The sequence below is a fragment of the Anser brachyrhynchus genome (genome assembly GCF_964034855.1).
Source record: "Anser brachyrhynchus genome assembly, chromosome: 6".
NCBI classification, from domain to species: domain Eukaryota; kingdom Metazoa; phylum Chordata; class Aves; order Anseriformes; family Anatidae; genus Anser; species Anser brachyrhynchus.
The window spans coordinates 41614360-41633741 of record NC_137700.1 but is presented as its reverse complement, the minus strand read 5'-3'; the positions used below and the strand labels follow the sequence as shown (position 1 = coordinate 41633741).

The 19382-nt window shown below is 50.6% G+C and overlaps 1 protein-coding gene across 1 annotated transcript in view; it reads left to right on the top strand.

Annotated features, from left to right (window-relative positions):
- Nucleotides 1–578: 578 nt before the first annotated feature.
- The window catches only part of CTBP2 (C-terminal binding protein 2), a 125077-nt gene continuing 106273 nt past the window's right edge, over nucleotides 579–19382 (top strand). The window contains exon 1 of the mRNA XM_080597223.1: nucleotides 579–872. The gene's annotated coding sequence lies outside the window, so the exon portion shown is untranslated. The remainder of the gene's footprint in view (nucleotides 873–19382) is intronic.

The window sequence follows — 19382 nt, the reverse complement described above, 5'->3', positions numbered from 1 at the left end:
GCGGTGCCCCCGCGGGTGCGGAGCCGAACAAAGGCGGCGGCCGCCGGGAGCAACAGGCTCCGTGCAGCCCCCTCCGAGGGTGCGGAGCCCTGCGGGGGCGGTGCGTGCCCGTCTGTGTGTCTGTCCTCCACCCGACCCCCCCCCCCCCGGAGCCTCCCGGTGCCCCCCCCCCCCCTCCCCAACCCCGGCTGTTCGTACTTTGGCTGCTCCGCTAATCCCCCGGGAGAGCCTATTTGTAGTGAAGAGTATCTATAGGGGGCGAGGCCGGTCCATGTGGGTTTGTGTCATTGGTTTGCGAGGAGAGACCCCGCCTATTGCCCAAAAAAAAAAAAAAAAAAAAGAAAAAAAAAGAAGGAAAAAAAAAAAAAAAAAGCAGCGAGAGCCCCTACCTCTGCTGCGCTCAGCCGGCGCGGCGAGGGGGAGCGCTCCGCCCAGCGCCGCCCGGGCACTTTCTCGCTTCAAAAAAAAAAAAAAAAAAAAAGGGAAAAAAAAAAAAAAGAGGCAAAAAAAAAAAAAAAACAAAACCAGCGCCTCCGACCCTCCCCCCGAGTTGCAATTAGCATCCTCCCCGCTGCTGCTGGGCGCCGCGGCGGGGCTCCGCTGCCCCCGTCCGCTCCCGGCGCGGCGGCGGGCGGAGCAGGAGCGGCTCGGCACGGCTCGGCACGGCACGGCTCGGCACGGAGCGGCACGGAGCGGGGGGAGGCTTAAGTTTTTGTGCGGGGCGAGCGGCTGGCAGTGGGAGGTGGATCTCCGGCAGGCGCAACCCGGCGGCGGCGGGCAGGGATGCGGCGCTGAAGCGGTGCGGGGAGGCCGGCCGGGCCGAGCCGAGCCGAGCCGGGCCGAGCCGAGCCGTGCCGGGCGGCCAGCAGCAGGTAAGGGCGGCCGGGGGGGTGGGGGGCGGCAGCGCGGCGGGGCGGCGGGGGCATCCTCCCCTCCATCTCTCTCCGCTCTCCCCGGAGAGCCCGGGGCGGGGGGGGGGTCCCGGTCCTCTCCCCCCCCCTCCGGCACCGTCGCCCCCCGGCCCGGTGGCCCTGCGCCACCCCCGGACCCCGGCGGGGGGCGGCCCCGCAATTTGGGCGGCGAGGGGCCGGGGGCGGCTTTGTTGTGCCGGCCCGCATTGTTCCCCGCGGCCGGGCGGCCCCGCAAAGTTTGGGCGCGGGGAGCGGGGGGAGCCCGGGGCCGACTTTCCTTTTTTATTCTGCCCTCCTGTCATCTCTCGGGCTTTATTTCCCCAGCCTTCGCCGCTCTGCTGTTTGTTATTTTATTATTTTACCCTACCTCGCGGCGTGTGCGCTTCGGCTCTTTATTCCGGTCCAATCATTATCATTGTTTATATGTATTTTTTTAATTTTTTAATTTTATTATTTTTTTGATTATTATTTATTCCCCTTGGCCCCGCGGGCAGCGCAGGGGCCGCGCCTCGCCTCGCTCCTCCCTGCCCGGCCCCGCTCCGTGATGCCCCCGCTGGGACGCGCCGAGCGGGGCCCCCCCCCGTGGGCAGCGCACCCCCACGCGTGGCGCCCCGTGGGGCCGGGGACCTGCGAAACGGGGGGGCTGGAGACTGGGGGTGCCTTTGTGACCCCCCCACCCCACCCCTGGAGGGGTGCCGGAGCGGCCGGGACGTTGGGGAGCGCAGGGGGGCACCCATGGGTGCGGGGTCCCGACGGCTCTTGGGGGGCTCCCGCAAACCTCCCGCCCGGAACGGCCGGAGCCCTGATTGAAGCACTTTCATCATTCACACTTGATTAAGTCCGCCGTGACCAGAGGACAGAAACAACCCCCAGCCCGCTGGAACACGAGGGATGGCATGACATTTTAATCCCGTGTTTTCAAAACCATCCTCGAAGAGCAGGGAAAACGCCAGCCGGGGACGGTGAGGTGCAGCGAACTGTTGTTTTCCTACAGATGGTGGCTCACCGACGGGGCTCAAATCCCACTTAGCGCCGACATCGAGGAGGAGAAGGCACATACTTTTTAGTTTGTTTAAGCCGAGTGAATGAAATAATGATAGACGAGATGCCTGGTGACAAAATGCTTTTGTTCCTGTTTTCATCAGTGCATAAGGGCGCCGACCTGCTTTAGCATTCTTTAAAGGTCTCTTTACCAAGGAAAATTGAAGACGGTCTCATTATAGGAGAGTGTGTTCGGAATACTATGAGGTATTTATGAATTCAAAGGTGATTGTTGAGTCGCAGACATTTCAATTACGCATCCTGTAGTAAAAAAAAAAAAAAAAAAAGGAAATTATTTGTGGCGATGTGCTCTGTAATCTGCTGCTACGAGGCTGGTCCGTTCACAGGCTTCAGAGCTGGCGGAGGGAATGGGTTTGTCCTCGGGGCTCGAATCTGAAACCAAGGTTTGTGCCCTTCGCCTCGCAAAACTTTGTGCTGTGGGGGCAGCCTGAAGTCGCTCTTAGAGCAGCGGTTTGCGAAACGTCAGACGTTGTCGGTATTTTTCTGGGAAATCTGGCATTGTAAATGCTGGGCTGTATTTTTAGAAAGGAGCTTTTATTTTTGGAAGCCTTCGCGAAGCACACCTGTTAGTCATTAGCGGGGAGCGGGGCAGGGGTTTGCTTTCAGCATCCACGCAGGCGGGCTGGCCGCCGGGCTGCAGGCACGCTCCCTCTGCTCCGCAGCCCTCGCGGCCGCCGGCAGCGAAAAAGAGCCTTCCCCTTTAAAAGTCATAACAAATTATTTGTTATGTAGGAGCGCTGTTTGTTATTGTAGGAGTGTTTGAATTTTCTTTTTTTTTTTTTTTTTTTTCCGCTGGAACTTCAGAACGAGACACCTGGGCAGCCCGGAGCGTGTTCTCCAGGTGCCTTGTGGCACGCCGGCTGCAGGCGACGCTTCGTGGTGGTCGCATGGCCGGGTGCGAGGCAGCCGTCTGTCTGTCCAGCCCCGTCTGTCTGTCCAGCCCCTGGACAGCCTTGTCTGCCCTGTCTGTCTGTGGCCTGGGAGGTTGGGCTGGGCACGGCAACCCCATCCCGTGAGGCCCCGTGGAGCCAAGCCGCTTCCCAACAGCCCTTTCCTCTCCTAACCTCGTGTTTTAGGGCAAAGTTGCACCTTTTTGCAGTTGCGCTTTTCCTAAACGGAGAATGTTCGAAGGAGTTTCCCGAGGGTGAAAACTGGTGCACATGCTGTCAGCTTTAACACTGTCACCTCAACACGGAGCCGTGTCGCCGGGTTCCCCTGTTAATAATCCTCCTACCAGGAAAAACATCAGCCTCCGAGTGTGATGTCCCAGGGCCAGCCTGGAAGGAGCGCACCCAAACCTTTGTCCGCTCGCGGCCATTTATCGGCCGGGCTGGCTGCAGTCCAGGCTGAACTCCTTGAGCTCAGCTGACTCGCGGACACGGAGGGTGTGCTGCAGTGAAAACAGAAAGTTGCCTCTGGGTTTGCCCAGAGTTTTGGAAGAGGTTAGGTTCGTTTTCACAGGAAATGCTGGGTTGTTTTCTGGGCGCTGTTTACCAGCTGTGAGGACGGAAAGGGGCTTCGTGTTTAAGCAGAAGAAATGGAAAAGCTCCTCGAAACACAGCACTACCGACAATTTGCAAGTGTTTTGTTAAAATCTGCTGCACGCTGTCATATAAAATCTGATAGGTGTCACATTTACTCTTCACATGAGATCTAGCCAGTACTCCTTCCTTTGCTTCGCGTTCTGGTTGCAGTGAGTCAGAGAAGTGCGGAGTGGAGCTGCCAGCGAGGAGCTCCTCAGCCGGAGAGACTGCGCCTGCCCGGGAAATTTGGGGTTTTCAGGGCACAGGGCCCTTGCCCCCATGCCCTGGGCCTGTTTGTGGCTCCTCCTGGTGCTGAAATCACACGCTTGACCGAGGGGCCCTGGGTGACCCCGCAGGGCCGCGCTCGGCCGTGTTCATGGCTCCCGGGTTTCTGGCAGGCCGAGGAGACGTGGTGGGGGCCTTGGTAGCCCCTGAACTGCCATCATCTGGGGGGCACGGCGATGGGGGGCAGCAGTGGTGGCCAGGGGCACGGTGCCCCCCTGCTGCCACTCACAGGGAGCGTGGGGGCTTCGCAGGAGAGGTTTTGGCAGCTCAAATTTGGCTCCCCTTCCAGCTGGGAGCTGGATGAGGGGCACTGGGGGGGGTCAGTTCCCACATGCACTTTGTCACCTCCATGCCCACGGGCTCCCATCCCGCTCCCGTCCCTCCTCCCTTGTTTTCATTGCTGGTTTTTGTTCCTTCTCCTTTGCCAGAGGAAATGAAATAAAGATAAGTTTTAGGTGAAAGGATGAATAACGGCGTGACCGCGCTTTGCCCCACAGAGGGCAGGGCCGCAAGCCGCCGCTTTCTGTCGTGCCTGTTTGCTGCTCGGGCCCAGCCCCATCTCGCTGAGGGGGCCGTGACCTTCGGCATCCTACAGACGGTGCTGGGAAGGCCCCAGATAATATTTGCTGTGACGTCAGCAGAAGTTTTTGGTGCTAGAGCACAGAATTTGTTGTTACCAACACAGCTCTACAGCCACCGGCGCTGCCTCGTGGGTGCATGCCCCTTGCTTGCACCCAGCGCACTGACGATTTAAGTGCCAGGAGCTGTTCCTGAAGGATTAAATGCCTGGTTGCTAATTATTTTTTGTTTCTCCTCTCTGAGAAGGTAATCATGGCAGGACGTCACGTTTGGGAAGCATGGTGAGGGTATAATGGGAAAGATTAAGATTTTTCAGAGGTGATGGCGAGGGGAAAACACGGGTGGTGTTTGGGAAGGCTCTTGTGGACCTGCTGACAAATCTGATGTTTGTTTTTTTTTCCTCTGTAGTGATTCCTTAGTGCCTGGGTTGTATTATTTGTAACTTCTAACTGGGATTATCAAACAAAAAAAGCGAGAGCATAGTTTTGTTTGCAGGAAACGCTGTTGGTCGGGATGTAAGTGGTGCTGGTGGAGCTGTGCGGGTGACAGACGGGGGCACAGAGCTCTAGCAGCTGCAGGCAGGGGCAGGACTCTGCTTTGTTAGCATCAGCTTTCCTGGGCCCCATTAGGAGCACAGGGTTGCCAACTTCAGCAATTTTTAGGGGTTTTGTTTTTGTTTGTTTTTTGATTCCAGCCCTTCCAGACAGCCCCACGATGCGGTCACCTCCCCTGGTGCCCCTGCTCCACGGAGGCTCCGGAGGCTGCTGGGCACCGAGGGCTTGCTGCCCGTGCAGGGTGCTTCTGCCTTCCTCTTCGCACCACGGGGCGTGTTGGCTGCAGGGTTTCTCTGAGGGCACTGGTGTGAACCCACATGCCGTGGTTTTTCGCATGAGGACAGCCGCCGTCGCTGCCGTGTAGGTTAGCTGGTGCAATGTTGTCAAACAACCAGCCACGATTTCCTTGCGACGATGCATACCAATTACTGCTTAAACAGACCCTTGAAGCACAGCGCGGAGGGAGAACGTGTGGATCGGAGATGCGGTATTTACAAGGAGCCAGGTCTTTAATGAGACCAGGAATAATGCAGGCGGATTCTCTGTAGCTAAATATAACAGGTACGCAATGGGTGCTGTCTGTTATTTTTTGAGAGACCTGTTCGCATTGGAAAAAGAGCACCTTCAGTGCTGGAGGGGCTGGCACAGAACGCCAGGATGCTCCCAGAGAGGTTGGCTTGTGGCTGTTCCTCTGGTCCTGACTGCTGGCCCTACATGGTGGCTGCCTGAGGAGCCCCGACACTGCACAGGGGGTTTGGGGCAGAGCTGCGTGTCCGAGGAGCTCGGGATCGGCCCCAAAAGAGGCAGGAGGAGGAGATGGGAATCCCTCAGTTCCCACAAAGCTGCTGTTGGGTGAAAACCACCAGAAATTATGATTAGTGATGGGTGGGTGTTGTGCCGGGGCATGAGCTGAGCTGTGCAGGGTCTCAGTGGTTGTTGCATCCTGCCTGTATTGATGTCCCTGGTGGGGGAAATCCCTGTAAATCCCTCCTTAGAAGCAGGCGGAGCCAGTATATATGATAGTGGTACCTGTAGAGCTGTCATAAAGTGTCTACCTTTTTATTACTTTAAGCTGAGAACCAAGTTCTGGTGGAAGGAATCAGCAATTTGAGCAAAGTAATTAGGCTAAATAATGGAAGTTACACTTAAAAGTTGAGAGACCTGAGCTTCTCTGTGATTCGTTAAGGATGAAATTGTTTCAGTTCAATACATGGAAAAAATCTTTTTGTCAGCTTTCATGCTCTGAAGTTATCCGAAGTGTCATGATCCTGCAGCACAAGCTTGTGCAAGTTTTATATTTACCATTTGTCAAGGTTAGTGCCTCTTCTCGTACAATAAATGGTTTGGTGCAACATCCGAGCCTAGAGTTGAGGGATCCAGAAGTTTCATAGCAGAGTACCTACACTGACTTCAGCTTTCCCCCTTCGCAATAATAATAACAGCATTTCTCAGATGAAATATCTGTTCCACCTATTTTCAGTTCCTGGAAGGAAACAGGACCTTTTTGTACGTCATAATATTGCTGTAATGTTATTTCTACGTGAGGTGCCAAGGTGCCCAGTTCTCTGCCAGCCCCGTGGCTGTGGCCAGAAGGGCTGTGGCATGCCACAAGCTCAGCCACATCATGGCATGCAGCGTGGCAGCGTCCTTGGCTCTGTCGGGGAAGTAGAGTTTTGATGTTCGGGTGTGTTTTTCCCATCCATGGTGTCTGAAGAGCAGAAAGCACGTCTGTATCCATTTATCTAGACAACAAATGTTGTGAGTATTAGAAAGAAGCGACACAGACAGATTTGGGGAGATAAAATGCACTTTTAGTTTTGCCCAGATCGGGGTATTAATGTGATTTTTGCTTCTGTGGAGGTGTCCCAGCTTCACTGAACACCTTGCCTGGCCCACGAGATCTTGCTCATGCTTAGCCCCTGGCGGGGAGCTGGCAGCCAGTGGTGTTGCTGTGTTTGTTTCTTGACAAATTTTGGCTGAGCAATGCATCAGAAACAAGAACCTGACCAGGTGGGTCCTCCTCGCTTGCTTCCTGGTGGGACACCAGCCTACACTCGGGTTGTTGGAGTTGCACAGCCCTGGGGGGAGCTGGAAGGTGGTGACCAACAGAAACCGAAGCTCAGGAAGGGATGCAAAGGGAAGCTGTTGCCAGTAGCGATGAGACCGACAAGCAGTTTCTCTAAAATATCGGGACTAGGTTACTAGGTGAAGTTAATAGGCAAGACCAGAATATTGCCTTTTACTGGGGGGAGAAATGTTATGTTTAGGTCCTGTTACACCTCTGGTGCAAGGGGGTGCTGCAGCCAGACCTTTGTAAATCAGCCCTCTGCCTCTGTTCGGGAGTTGGCCCTGTGCTCGGCGGGGCAAAAGTGCTTGTTTTTCACTGAGTCTTGAACGAGTGGAGGATTCCCAGCAGGCTGTGGCCATGCTTATGGTGTATTAGTACATAAAAAGGGTAAACAGGATGGGCTGAGTAATGCCGACCTGTCAGCTTGATGTAAGTCCTGGGCAAGCGATCTGATTAGTTGGGATGGGACCCGGTTAATGACGAAATAAAGAGTGGCAATGCACTTCATCTCTATCAGCCTGAGTTTAGGGACATCAGAGCCTCTACAATTAACTTTTTTTTTTTTTTTTCTATTTAAGTAGCTTGTATATGTCATTGATTAAGGTAACCGAGTGGATTTTGTTCAATCAAAATTCTGCAAGAAATTTGTCTTTGGTACAGCACCATTGCTTTGGCTGGGTGGAAAGGAACAACTGGCTGAAACCCAGCAGACTGCCAGCTCTCCAAATACAGTTGTAAAATCAGAAATAATGTCCAAACGTCTATTTCTAGGAGCTTCTCCGAGCATTCGTTTTTTGTCCTTCTGCCGCTTAGCATGTTTGTGAGCAGCCCGTGATAAGGCACAGAATCACTGTTGCTAAAGCTTGAAATGTCACTAAGATTGGGAGAGCGGTAAATAATGAAAAGGAGGGACTGCTGATAAAAGCAATTTGTATTGCTCGGATGCAGGCAGGTAGCAGCTCTCAGATGGCCAACTGTAAATTTCTCTATCTAGGAGCAAACAATACAGGCCGTACCTCCAGGATGCTGTCTGGAGAAATCGTGTCTTTGTGGGGAGCAGAAGAGGCAGGACGAGCACTGCTAGCGTGAGAGCACGGCCAAAGGTCTTGTGTGCTCCTTGCTCGGGCTGCCAGCTGGCTCCCGGGGTGGAGGAGGTGGCGGTGTCCCTGTCCCCAGCACGCCAGGGACACCAAGGAGGCTCCACGGAGGGCTGCAGGAGTGCCGGGTGAGCGGGGAGTTTCCAGCGGAGTCCAGGAGCTCGATCTGCTTCACTTACGGAGAGCGTTGGAAGGTAAATTGATTAAGGCAATTAGCGTTGTCATGGGGAAAATAAATTGAATAATAAAGAGCTCTTGGGTCTAGCAGGCAGAGTTTTAACAAGATCCAATAGGTGGAGGATGAAGCGAGAGGAGGGCTGGGATTAAGGTCCCCGGTTTACCACTGAAGTTGACTGGTGCTGGAAGAACGGGCTGAAGGTGCTGGCAGTTTCTCCACCTTTGGAAATGTGAAATTCAGGAATATCTGTTGAAGTAAATGACGCTCAAGCAGGGATTAATTTAGCAGGTTACTACGCAGTGTGTCGAGCAGGGATTAATTTAGGTAAGTCTCCATGCCGTGTGTCGGGCTGGAAAATCTCAGTAGTCTCTTCTGACCGCAAAATCTATGAAATCTGTGAAAGCCCATCATTTGGAGGAGAGTGCCCAGATGTTTATGGATCCCAGGCACCAGCACTGTAGATTCCCTTCAAGAGGATGGCTTGCAGAGAGGAGACCTATATCGGAAGGTGGAGATTGCAGGCTGTGACCTTCAGATTACAGAATCACAGAATGGTTTGGGTCAGAAGGAACCTTTATAGACCACGTGGTGCAACCCCCCGCAGGTTTTTATTTCCCCGACATTTCCCCCCAAAAATTCCCTGTGTTTATCACAGGGTTGAGTTATCTCCAGTGCCACCACCAGGTACTTAGCACTAGGTGGGAAATGAGCTGGGGCCACCTCAGCCCGAGTAATGGCTGATACTTGGATCAGGTGTGGGTGAATTGAGGTGGAGGAAGAAAATGAAGGAGGGTGACTTGCTTTAGTCGTGTGCTTTATCTGCTTGTGCAGAATTTATTCAAACTCCGAATCGCCTCTGGGCAGCCGTGGTACTTCAGAAATAACCCCAGCCCTGGTGGGAGCCTTCGAAGCAGAAGAGCACAAACAAGAATGCAAACAACTGATCAAAACAAGTCAAACCCAGATTTAACATGTAATTGTACGTTGCCTCTGCTGTGGTTTGAACACAAACAACGTGTTTGCAGACAGTTTTATGAGAGCGAGCACAAGGAAGCAGCAAGTGAAACTAGGGGCAAAGGGTTGCAAGCTGCGATTTGATGCACGGTTATTGCCGTCGAGACGTGCTGCAGACGAGGGTGGGAGAATTTGGGGCTTACCCCGTGTTTTGTATGGGCTGTGCTGCTCCCCGCCATGCCCCTTCTCTCTGTGCGTCATGCTGCTGAGCATTTCTCGTGAAGAATGAAGTGTGTGTTATCGAGGGGAGAATTCAGTGTGATTTTCAAGCAGGAACGTGAGCGTGATGTTTCAACACTTACTCCACTAGCGCTTTTACGGGGCGTTCAGGTGTGCCCACTCGAGGTCTCTGTAGGCTGCCTGACCTCTCGGAGCACGGCTGGAGCAACGCATGAACTTGTTGGTGCAAGTAAACGCCCGGCGGTAAGACAGGCTCGCACGGTCACGCCGCTTGGGCTAATGCTGGGAGTTAAGGACATCTAGATGTTTGGCTTGGTATGGTTTAGCTTAAACAAACCAACACGGCGTTAATCTCATTACTTGAGCAAATGAAATAAACCTTTAAGGCACTTAAAACACGCCGGCGTGAGTTGGATGGTGACACCGGCAAGACACTGCGGGCGGCTCGGCACGGCACGTGTCCAACAGGCTGTTAGTAACTTCGAGGCATTGTAGTAGCCGAAGAGTTTTCTGTTGTCTTTCCCTTGCATTTGGTCCTTGGTTAGGAGGAGAAGTGACTGAAGAACGTCTTTATAAACTCGAGAGTACCTAGCTGTTTCATACACATCTCTTAATAGAGATTAAACACAAAATAAAGCAGAATGCATCAACAGCGATATTCCCATAAGCAATATTGTAACTTGTATGCAGTGTAATTATATTTTGTACACTTGCCAATTAAGCAGTTATGCTTTAGAGAAAAATTACTTTCAAGAGATGGAAGAAAAGTATCACAGTAAATCAAATAAAATATACATTTATTTCATGTATGCAGCTGAAATTTTAAATTTTCCTGCTGCGTTCAAGCAACTCCTTGGTGGCGTAATGATGCTGCATGTCCTGCAGTTCTTTTTGGGACCGTAAAATGGTAGGCAGGTGAAAAGGTGTGAAAAAATAAATTGCTTTGTGGGATAGCCATGTGCCATGTGAATGGAGAAGCTGGGGCACTCCTGCTGCCCAAGAGCCATACCCAGGAGCTCCCAGCGGCGGGGGAATGCGAAATGTCAGCATTTTGCTGACAAATGGATGCCTGCCTGTAGTTTCGGTGGCTGTCCACAGCCAAGCCATGCTGCCTGGCCCCCAGTGCCCCACATCCATGCTCTGCCCCCATTCCAGTCGGGCAGATGGGTGCCCACAGCACCTCTTCCCGCTCCCGTCCTCCGCAGCGCCGGATGCACGTGGATGGCTGCAGTTCTCTTTTCCCCTCGAGCGCTGGGCTGGGCTGTTCGAGAGGCTGGCAGCCCGGCCCCGTTTATTTCTGTCCATTTATTTTCATCCCGGCCCCGAGGCCACGTCCCCGTGCTTGGCCGTGCGGCGGCGTGGCACAATGCGTGGTGGCTCCGTGGCGGTGCTTGGCTTCCCTTACCCCTGGCAGCAGCGTTAGCACGCGGGTTACAGGAAGGCAGACGGTGTTTGGTAGCAATGAGGGCTCGCTACAGGACACAGCAGTAAATCTCATGGAGGGTGAAATACCTGCTGGCCCTGTGTGCCCTATATGTATGCATTTTGCAAAGAGTTTCTTAACCCCTGGCGTCAGCGTAAATGTAAGTGCTGACTTTATTTGCAGTCGCATCGCTGCTGGCAAGTTTGGGGGAGTTGTCCTGGGGCGACAATCAGATATTTTTTAAATCTCCTGCACTTCATTGCCCTGAAAACCGTGTCATGCATTCTGCTAATATAAAGTGAGTCTACGCAGGGTGTGGCGTGGGTTTTTCCACCACCTCAGCCACCGGCGTGACTTCTGTCCAAGACACAGGGCTTTGGGCGGGCAGAAGAGAGCCCGTGCCCACCGTGCCCCGTTATCGGTGCCTCCGCTCCCTTCCTCCCCTCCCGCCCGCCTGCCCACGCCTCGGTGGTGATTTTAATTCGAGAAGAAATAAACAAAGGTATGCTCTGAGTATAAGGAGATGGTTATCGCAATGGAGTAATTACATTTTGGTTCTTGATTTGATTTGTTAGCTGGGAGATTAGGCTAAAAGCAGAGAAGGAAATGAATGCATTGTTGACTGCAGGAAGTTATTTATGAGATTTTCCTTATGTTTAAAGGAATTCCCCCTGTGACTTAAGTAGCAGCGCGATTTATGGCCTTTCACGTTGGATAGCTAAATAAATAAATAGAATAAAGACAGGAAGAATAAAAGGAAAGGCTACCAGGTTTGTGAGCGCTGAGTTTCTGTTGCAGAGTGCAGGAAACGATCGCTTTGCCAGGCCCAAGCAAACGGATCCCCGGCACTGGGCACGCTGCGCTCAGGACCAGGAGCGCGGTCCCCGTGTGTTCGCACTAATGACGTGACACGCGGGCACTTGCATTATGTTTTTATAGCGCCCAATTTTTGCTGTTCCTTCCTGTAGCGTTCCCTCCCTGGCTGCCCCTGCAGGCCCTCGGCGAAGTCCCGTGGGATACACGGAAGTGGGAGCGGTGGCCAAGCTGCTGCACCGGGTCGGGGGACGCCGGTGGTGGCCACGCTGATTCTGTCAGAGGCCTTCAAGGCTGTGGCTTCGCCTCACAGCCGCGACAGCACCGCGGCGGCTTGGCCACAAACTGCATATCTTACTGGCCCCCGTTCAGCTCTGGCATCGGTTGAACTTGTGCTTTTTCACCTTGTTCCAGTACAGAGATGTTCAAAGGTGCGGCGTGTGAATGCAGTGCGAGTGCAGGAGTGCGCTGCGCACAGCTGTAGGCCCTTGATTCGGGTCTCATCTCATCCGTGTTTGAACACCCCGGGCTCTTCAGATGGTCTTGAAATGAAATTAGCAGTGTGCTTGTGGTTGGAGGTAAGCAAACAGGTTTATTGTCAGCATTGGTACCTGGGTTTTTGGGAAGTGTCATGAAGAGAGCAGTCATCTGTGTTGCAGCCCTCCTGGGTACCTTGGGTGTAAGAGTGTTTGACCAGGCGACCAGCAACCAGACTCCATGGTCTAACTGAGCTGCCAAAATGCCAAATTTTGGCATAGTTGGACGGAGCAGGCTCACAGAGCACCTGCTACTCACCCCGGTTCCTCTTCCTCACGTTTCTGGATGCTCAGTTTGTGCTGCAAGGTGAACCCCCCCGCTTTGCTCTTGGTGCCAGCCAGCCTCCTCCCAGCCCACCCAAGCTCTCTGATCATCCCTTGGTTGACGGTGGTTTTGTAAGGCAGAAGCTGAGATCCTGCTTACATGAAATGACGCAAATGGATGAGCAAAGGACCCAGCTCCTCCATGCACGGCTCCAAGCCCTTGGCATAGCTGGCGGCAGCATGTTCCCTCGCTTTGGTTTCTGGACATTCAGAAGATGGATTTCGTACCTTTTCCGAGCTGCACTGTGGTGGTGTTGACAGTGGTTGGAAAAAATTACAGACCAGAAAGCAGCCCAGCGCATCGCCACGCTTGCAGCGACATTTATGGCTGGACTTCATGACGTTGTGGCTGATGATATGGCTGGACTCGGTGATCTTGCAGGTGTTTTCCATCCTAAATGACTGTAATTCTACGCTTGCATAAGCCTGTGCAAGTGTAATTTCTGGGTTAGAAGGTGTAAAAATTATTTGGTGTGTAGTTCCTTCAGCCTTGCTTCAGAAAGGCAGCAGGGGAGAGGAGGCCCAGACCACCCACTTCTATAGACAAAACCTATGAGAGGTTTGGGAGGTACCAGGCACTGACTGAAGTTTTTTTAAACATTAGGAAAGCCTAACTCTCGAGCTGGTCAGCTCTGTAGACCGTGGGACTGGGCTCCACCAGTCAGTGAGGACAGAAGCGACCAAAGCTGAGTGGCACATTTGGAGTGGGCTTTCTGTATTCGGTGCTGAGTGTGTTCAGGTGAGAGCAGTGTGGTGGGTGTCAGCATCTCCTCCAGTGGCCCAGTGACATGAGTCGTACAGAAGATGATAACTGGGGGTCGGGGGAGCAATAGAAGGAGCTCTGATGGGTGCAGCCGTGACTTATTTTGCATCCTTGAGAAACCCATAAGAAGTGATGTGCTTGACTACAGCTGTATTAAACTTCCAGTGGTTTTATTTAAACTACATTTATTACACTGATCATCAGTGTTGTATCAGCAGAACGCATTGGAAGAGCTCGACCCACAGAAGATCCATAAAACGAAGAGGAGCTGTTGGCGGAGAGATTATGCCCTGATATTTATAGTTCCCTCAGACTGAGAGATGATTCTGTCTCCACTCCAGTGCGCGTGGAGTTGTCTTGTAAAGTACCAACCACCCCTTCCAGCGCGTTGTAGTGCGAGAGCCCCGTGTGCTGCTGACTGCAGGAAGGTGCTGCAGGGCCGAGCCGCACCGAGAGGCATGAGGAGCGCTGCTTGCAGTGCCTTTGGCAGGACAGCCGCGCCTCGAGGTTACTGCATCAGCCAGGGGGTCTTTGGAAGCTCCCGGAGAAAAACACTAGACTGTTGTCCTGGCTATTTTCAGGCCAGCTTGCTTTGGACTCCTTTTGCGGTGCGCTCGGCACGGAGGGCTGTTTTGTGTCCCCGTTGCCTGGCGCTGACATGCTTTCTGCAGTGCTAATACTTCTCTGCTTTTAAATACAGAGCGTAAGCTTTAAGTAAGCCAGCGTTGGTGGCGACCGTGATTTATGTTACGATGGCTGTGCTATAATTTGTGGTGTTATGCACCAGAAAGTTGAGAGCATTAGGATAAAGTCTTTCAATAACGTGCAACAAATTCTCATCATCAAGGAGCAACCGTTGTGTACGTTCTGTTGAGTAATTATAGAGTACAAAGAAGATTTGATATAGGAGTTGTGGCTTAATCTCCTGCACTTCATTACATTTTCCCTGTGGTGGTAGCGAGAAATGGGAGGTATATTTTATTTTCCAATTTGAGTATGCTTGCTCAGGATGGCCTTGCTCTTAATGTTGCTTCACGGGGGAGAATTTACAGTGGGGATTTCCATTAATGCTAATGAGAGTTATGCCCATGCAGTTCACTGGCCTGGTGACAGGGGAGGAGAAATAATAATTAAATTCTTTGCCATGTAAAAAAATAAAATGACCCTAAAATGTCCAGTATGTCAGTGGGAAGTGACTGAGAACAGGAGATGCCATCGTTACTGTGCTTCAACATCCACCAGTAGCTGAGAGGCTTTTGCACTATTCCTCTTCTCTGTTCCTTAAAAGAAAAGGGAAAGAAAAAAAAATAGAAATGCTTTCTAATTGGGAAGAGTAATAAGTAACCTAGGGATAGATGCTGTGATTATAAAACAAAACATACGGGTTGCTAGTGCAAAGTTGTCTGAAAGGAGTCGCGGTAGGTTTTCTTTATGCTTATGATTAATACACTCTTCCATTTAAAGCCATTAGGTATAGTGCTGCACTTGATTTAAGGTAAGTGCAGTTAATATTTTTGGTTATAAATTTCACGCATGTTGGTAAGAAATCATCAAAAAGCACAGTACTTCATGTAAAGCAACAAAGTTCATACTAGTTCCCCTGCAAAACAAGAGGCAGGTTCTTTCCTGCAGCTGGATTTTGCTGGTGGGTGAGGACTGGTTGTATGTGGTGGAATTAGAGCGGGGACGGCGTTAATGTGAGCTGTTGTGACACATCTTTTGTAAGGGAGTCTATCGAAAGGGAGTGAGGAAAGGGCTATACTTAATCAGTATAAATGTCAGTAGCATATTTTAATAAATTCTTGATTTTGCTTGGACTGTTTGCAATTGCATATTTAAAAGGAATCTGCCATCCCCTTTCGAAGGTATGTGACATTTAAAAGATCTGTAAAGAAGATTGGTTTGACAGCTTCAAATTACATTTGAAAGAGTTTTTTCCTTTCAAAACAGAAAATGAATACTTCCTATTCTAAATGTCACTGCAAAGGCATAAACATGTTTAATCAAATTATATATTTAATTTATGTAAAATGTAATTTTTTATTCATGCAAGAGACTCACTTGTTACATTTTTCCCCTCTCCAAAGCTTAGCAAAGTTGGTGAACTGCAGAATCTCTTGAATAAATCATTGCACAACCGTTTTTCAGCTCCTTTCAGAATTAGCCCTCGGCTCCTGGTTGGATCTCCTTACCGCCAGGTATTTGTGCTCTGCACTGAGCTGCCTTGGGTCCATGGTAGGATGTTGGTGGAGCAGGAGGTGTAGATGCTGTGGAGGAGCCAGGTGGCAGTGCAGGGCGGCTGGGGATGAGCTCCTCACTCGTCCTCTGCTGTGTCGCTGTGGGGAAGGTGAGGGCGACGCTCCAGCTGCCTGCAAGGACGGGCTGCTTTTCAGGGAGGAAGATTTTGCAGTACTCCCAGGTTAGTCCCAAGAGCATGGCATAAGCATGCATGTCATCAGGTGGTGCCGCACACACAGGGTAGACAGGTGTCTTGGGGCTTGGGCTTCTTGCTAAGAGAGGAAGCAACAGGAAGGGAATCAACATCCAAAAAGCACTGTCAGGGAATTCAGCTATTTCACCTCATTTCTATTTCAGTGCCTGCAAGCTTTGTGTATTTGCTGAGCAAATACGGATGTGAAGCTCATACTTGTCCCCAAAAAGGCCAGAACTGTCAAGTTGTACCTCTCAGGTGTGAGGACGGAGGGGCTTGGCAAACCTGTGAGCGTGCCCTGCCCTCTTGCGTCTGGGTGTTTCAGGATGACCAGGCATCTGTTGATTAGCTCTGGCAGATTGCGGGGCGTTGTCCAGGTTCTAAAAGCTGAGGATCAGCAAAGAGCACAGTGACATTACTGGAAGTTTCCTCTACAGGAGGGAAGTAATGGCTCGGAATGCCTCAGAAGGCACCGATCCATCATTTATTTGGTAGATGGAGATACCTCCAGTCTTCCCGAGAAGAGAGGTGTGCACAGCAAGGAGAGAGCAAGCACAGTTGGAATGAATGCTGGAGAGCAAAGCTCAGAAACACTGACTGTCCTCAGCTAAATCCATCGTCTAGCTGGAAAAAGTGTCAGAATACCTTCACGTAGGGTAGGTCAGGTTCTGACAATCTCCTAGAACTTCTCTGTCCTCACCATGTTCCCAATGGATGTGTTCATATGTATTTATTCATGTAGGAGATGCCCAAGCCAAGACAATTTAAACAAGGATCTTATTAAAAAAAAAAAGAACAAATAAAAAAACAGTCCTAGAGACTGCTCCATGTAGGCATGGTGAACGTGGCAGCTCTGGCCACCAGCCCTCCCTTGAAGAAGAGTCGTCCTTGGGTAGACCCAAGGCTCTGGAAGAGTTTGGGCCTTTCGGCTTTAGGTTGTTTTTTCCCTTACGAAGAAGAAAGGTTGAGTGAACGAACTAATATTGACAAAGCTGTAATTTAGGCAATTATCCAGCTGACGTGTGTACTGAAAAGGACAGGGAATATTTCTTTCCTGGTTTGCAGTTTCCTTAGAAGGGAGAGGGCGTCTGACTGAAGGCACACGGGAACTCGGGATCACATCACGTTGGGCAGATGGGGGGTACGCGTTTTCAGAGACCCCAAGGGGAGGTCCTGAATCTTTTCTCAGCCTTCCTCCCTCAGTGTACATCCAGTGTTGGCCCGATATTGAAATAATACCAGAGATAAGAGAGGGTTGGGTGGGTTTTATGCCCGCCAATGTAAAATCTTCCGTCCCGATCCTGACTTTCCCCTGCCCTAGGACTTGAAAGCACCTTTCTGCAGGATGATGGACCCATGTGGTGGGGTCAAAATGGGGTCGGAAGGCTTTGTCCTCCGTCTCCATCTTTTTGTCATGCTTGAACTGTAACTTGAGCTGAGCGGAACATTCTGGATTAGGTAGGGGTATATTTTATATTTATATTTTATTTTTTTCTCAAAAGGAAAACCTTGAAAATATTCCCAGCCATATTTATAGTTCAAGCACAGTAGATTAGTGCAGAGATTCTGAAAGACAGAAAGTAGTAAACAGTACAGATTTTCAGTGTATTGCCCCTTTATGGTTTAGAGGAAATGCACAGTCAATAGTTTTTTTTTTTTTATTATCCATTTCAGTATGAAATATGTTGCAACATTAAGTTGTATATTTCCATTGAAATATATGGCAGGAATAAAATTCCAGATAAAAGGTAACTATTTGACATTCTGTATAGTTGTTGTCATGCTGTTAAAATAACACATTGACTACTAACTTGATATGAGACAAAGATGAAGAGGAAGCTGTGTCAGCAGGATTTTCTGAGGAGCCCTGCAATACCGACATCCAGACGTCAGCGCGAGGTCTCCGCACCCTTTACTCTGAACTGAAAAAGCAGAGGTTGCCCTGAGATATTAACATCCTGAGAACTTCATTTTCTAAGTAAAATAAGCCGCCCTGCTCCTTCCTTCCGAAAGAAAGTACACTCGCAGTGCATTTCAGCAAAGCGTAATGTTTAAAATTTGTTTTCACCCTGCATGTGCTCTGCTGCAGAGGGTTTAAATCTAAAATTATAAGTAAGTGGAGGCAAACTGCAGTTAGTTAGCTGAGCTAACGAGATTTCGGTAGATTGCAGTTCCACACTGTACACTGGCCAAAACCTTAATGCTGTGGGGTGTAGGGTAGTCTCAATTGAGTCAGCCAGAATTATTTTAACTGTTATATTATATAATTCACCCATTAGTCCTAATTGCTATCTTTCTTTTAAGCTCGTACTGACTCACTGTCTACTATCCATGGTCTTTTCCCTATCAGGATTGCATTCTGCTATTGCCATACTCAGTACAGAACAGCCAAGTATGTGCAAAAATACACATTTTTGCTCGTGCCGAATATTTTGCATGCTGTAACAACAAAACTGAAGTCTAGTACGAACAGTAAATCCAGCTACTGCCATGCAAGAATTTAGCAAGCAACCTGCAGAGTAGGAAATAGCTAAAGGCAGAGGAGTCAAAAACAAGCAAAACCAGCACAAGTTTTCATGGCAGCTTGATGCATTTCAGCGCTCAACAGTTCCTCTGGGCTTCACGCCTGACCTGCAGCACACATCTCCTAGTGGAGGCAGAAGTCGTTCCCCAGAGGCACAGCACCAGACCAGGGCACCTTCCCCACGTGAGCTGCGTGGAGTTCAGGGAGGTGAAATCATGAGCTGTGAGCATCTCCTGGAGCCAACAGCCCAGGGAAGTGTGGGGGACGGTTGTGCAGGTCATCTAACGCCTGGCAGCCATGGGAAATGTCTTGGAGAGCCAGGCAGGGGGAACACCCACAATGACCTGATCCATCCCACTGACCCTATCTGTCCCACTATCCTCGCCTTTTCTCCAAGCCAGGCTTTCTCGTCTCGTTGCCTGGATTACAAAGGTTTATAATGTTATTATTTAACAGCTAGTACTTGGGGAGGAGCTGGGTAGGTCATGGTGCTGGCTGCCTCACAGCTGTCTCAGGCTGTAGTTGGGGCACAAATTGCGTCTGCTGCGTGCGTATGGACGGATCCTGTGCACCACGGCACAACACAGCCTTGTGGTGGAAGCTGGGTCTTACTGTTTCTTAAGGGCTTTGAAATTTTGGGGTTATATTTGAATTCCAGCTCGCATGTCAAAATGCGCTCCCAAAGCGCAGAGATGGGTCGCTGCTCCCGGGGAAGTCGCTGGGAGGATCAACCCAAAAATTCAGCCGGAAAGACCCACATAGTGCTGGAGATACGAGTTGTTATTAAAAGATCCTGGAGATAACAGTTGTAGCAATCCGACAGCAAAATGGAATGGCTTGACAGTAAATTAGATTTTTAGTCAAATAGAAAAATTGTTCGTTTTTCCATCATAACCGACAAATTTGTTTTTTTTTTGCATAGTGTTATTTCTTCGGTTTTCATACACATATTTTGCTTGCTATTTATAACCTTACATGTGTGCAACTTGAAACCAGCCAGTTTGAAATGTTCTAATCTCAGATTTTCCATAAACATTCCTTCCTGTACCGAGACCCCTGTGCACTGAGTTTATGAAAACAATCCCCTCCAGGCAAAGATTTTTCTAATTCCCTGAAT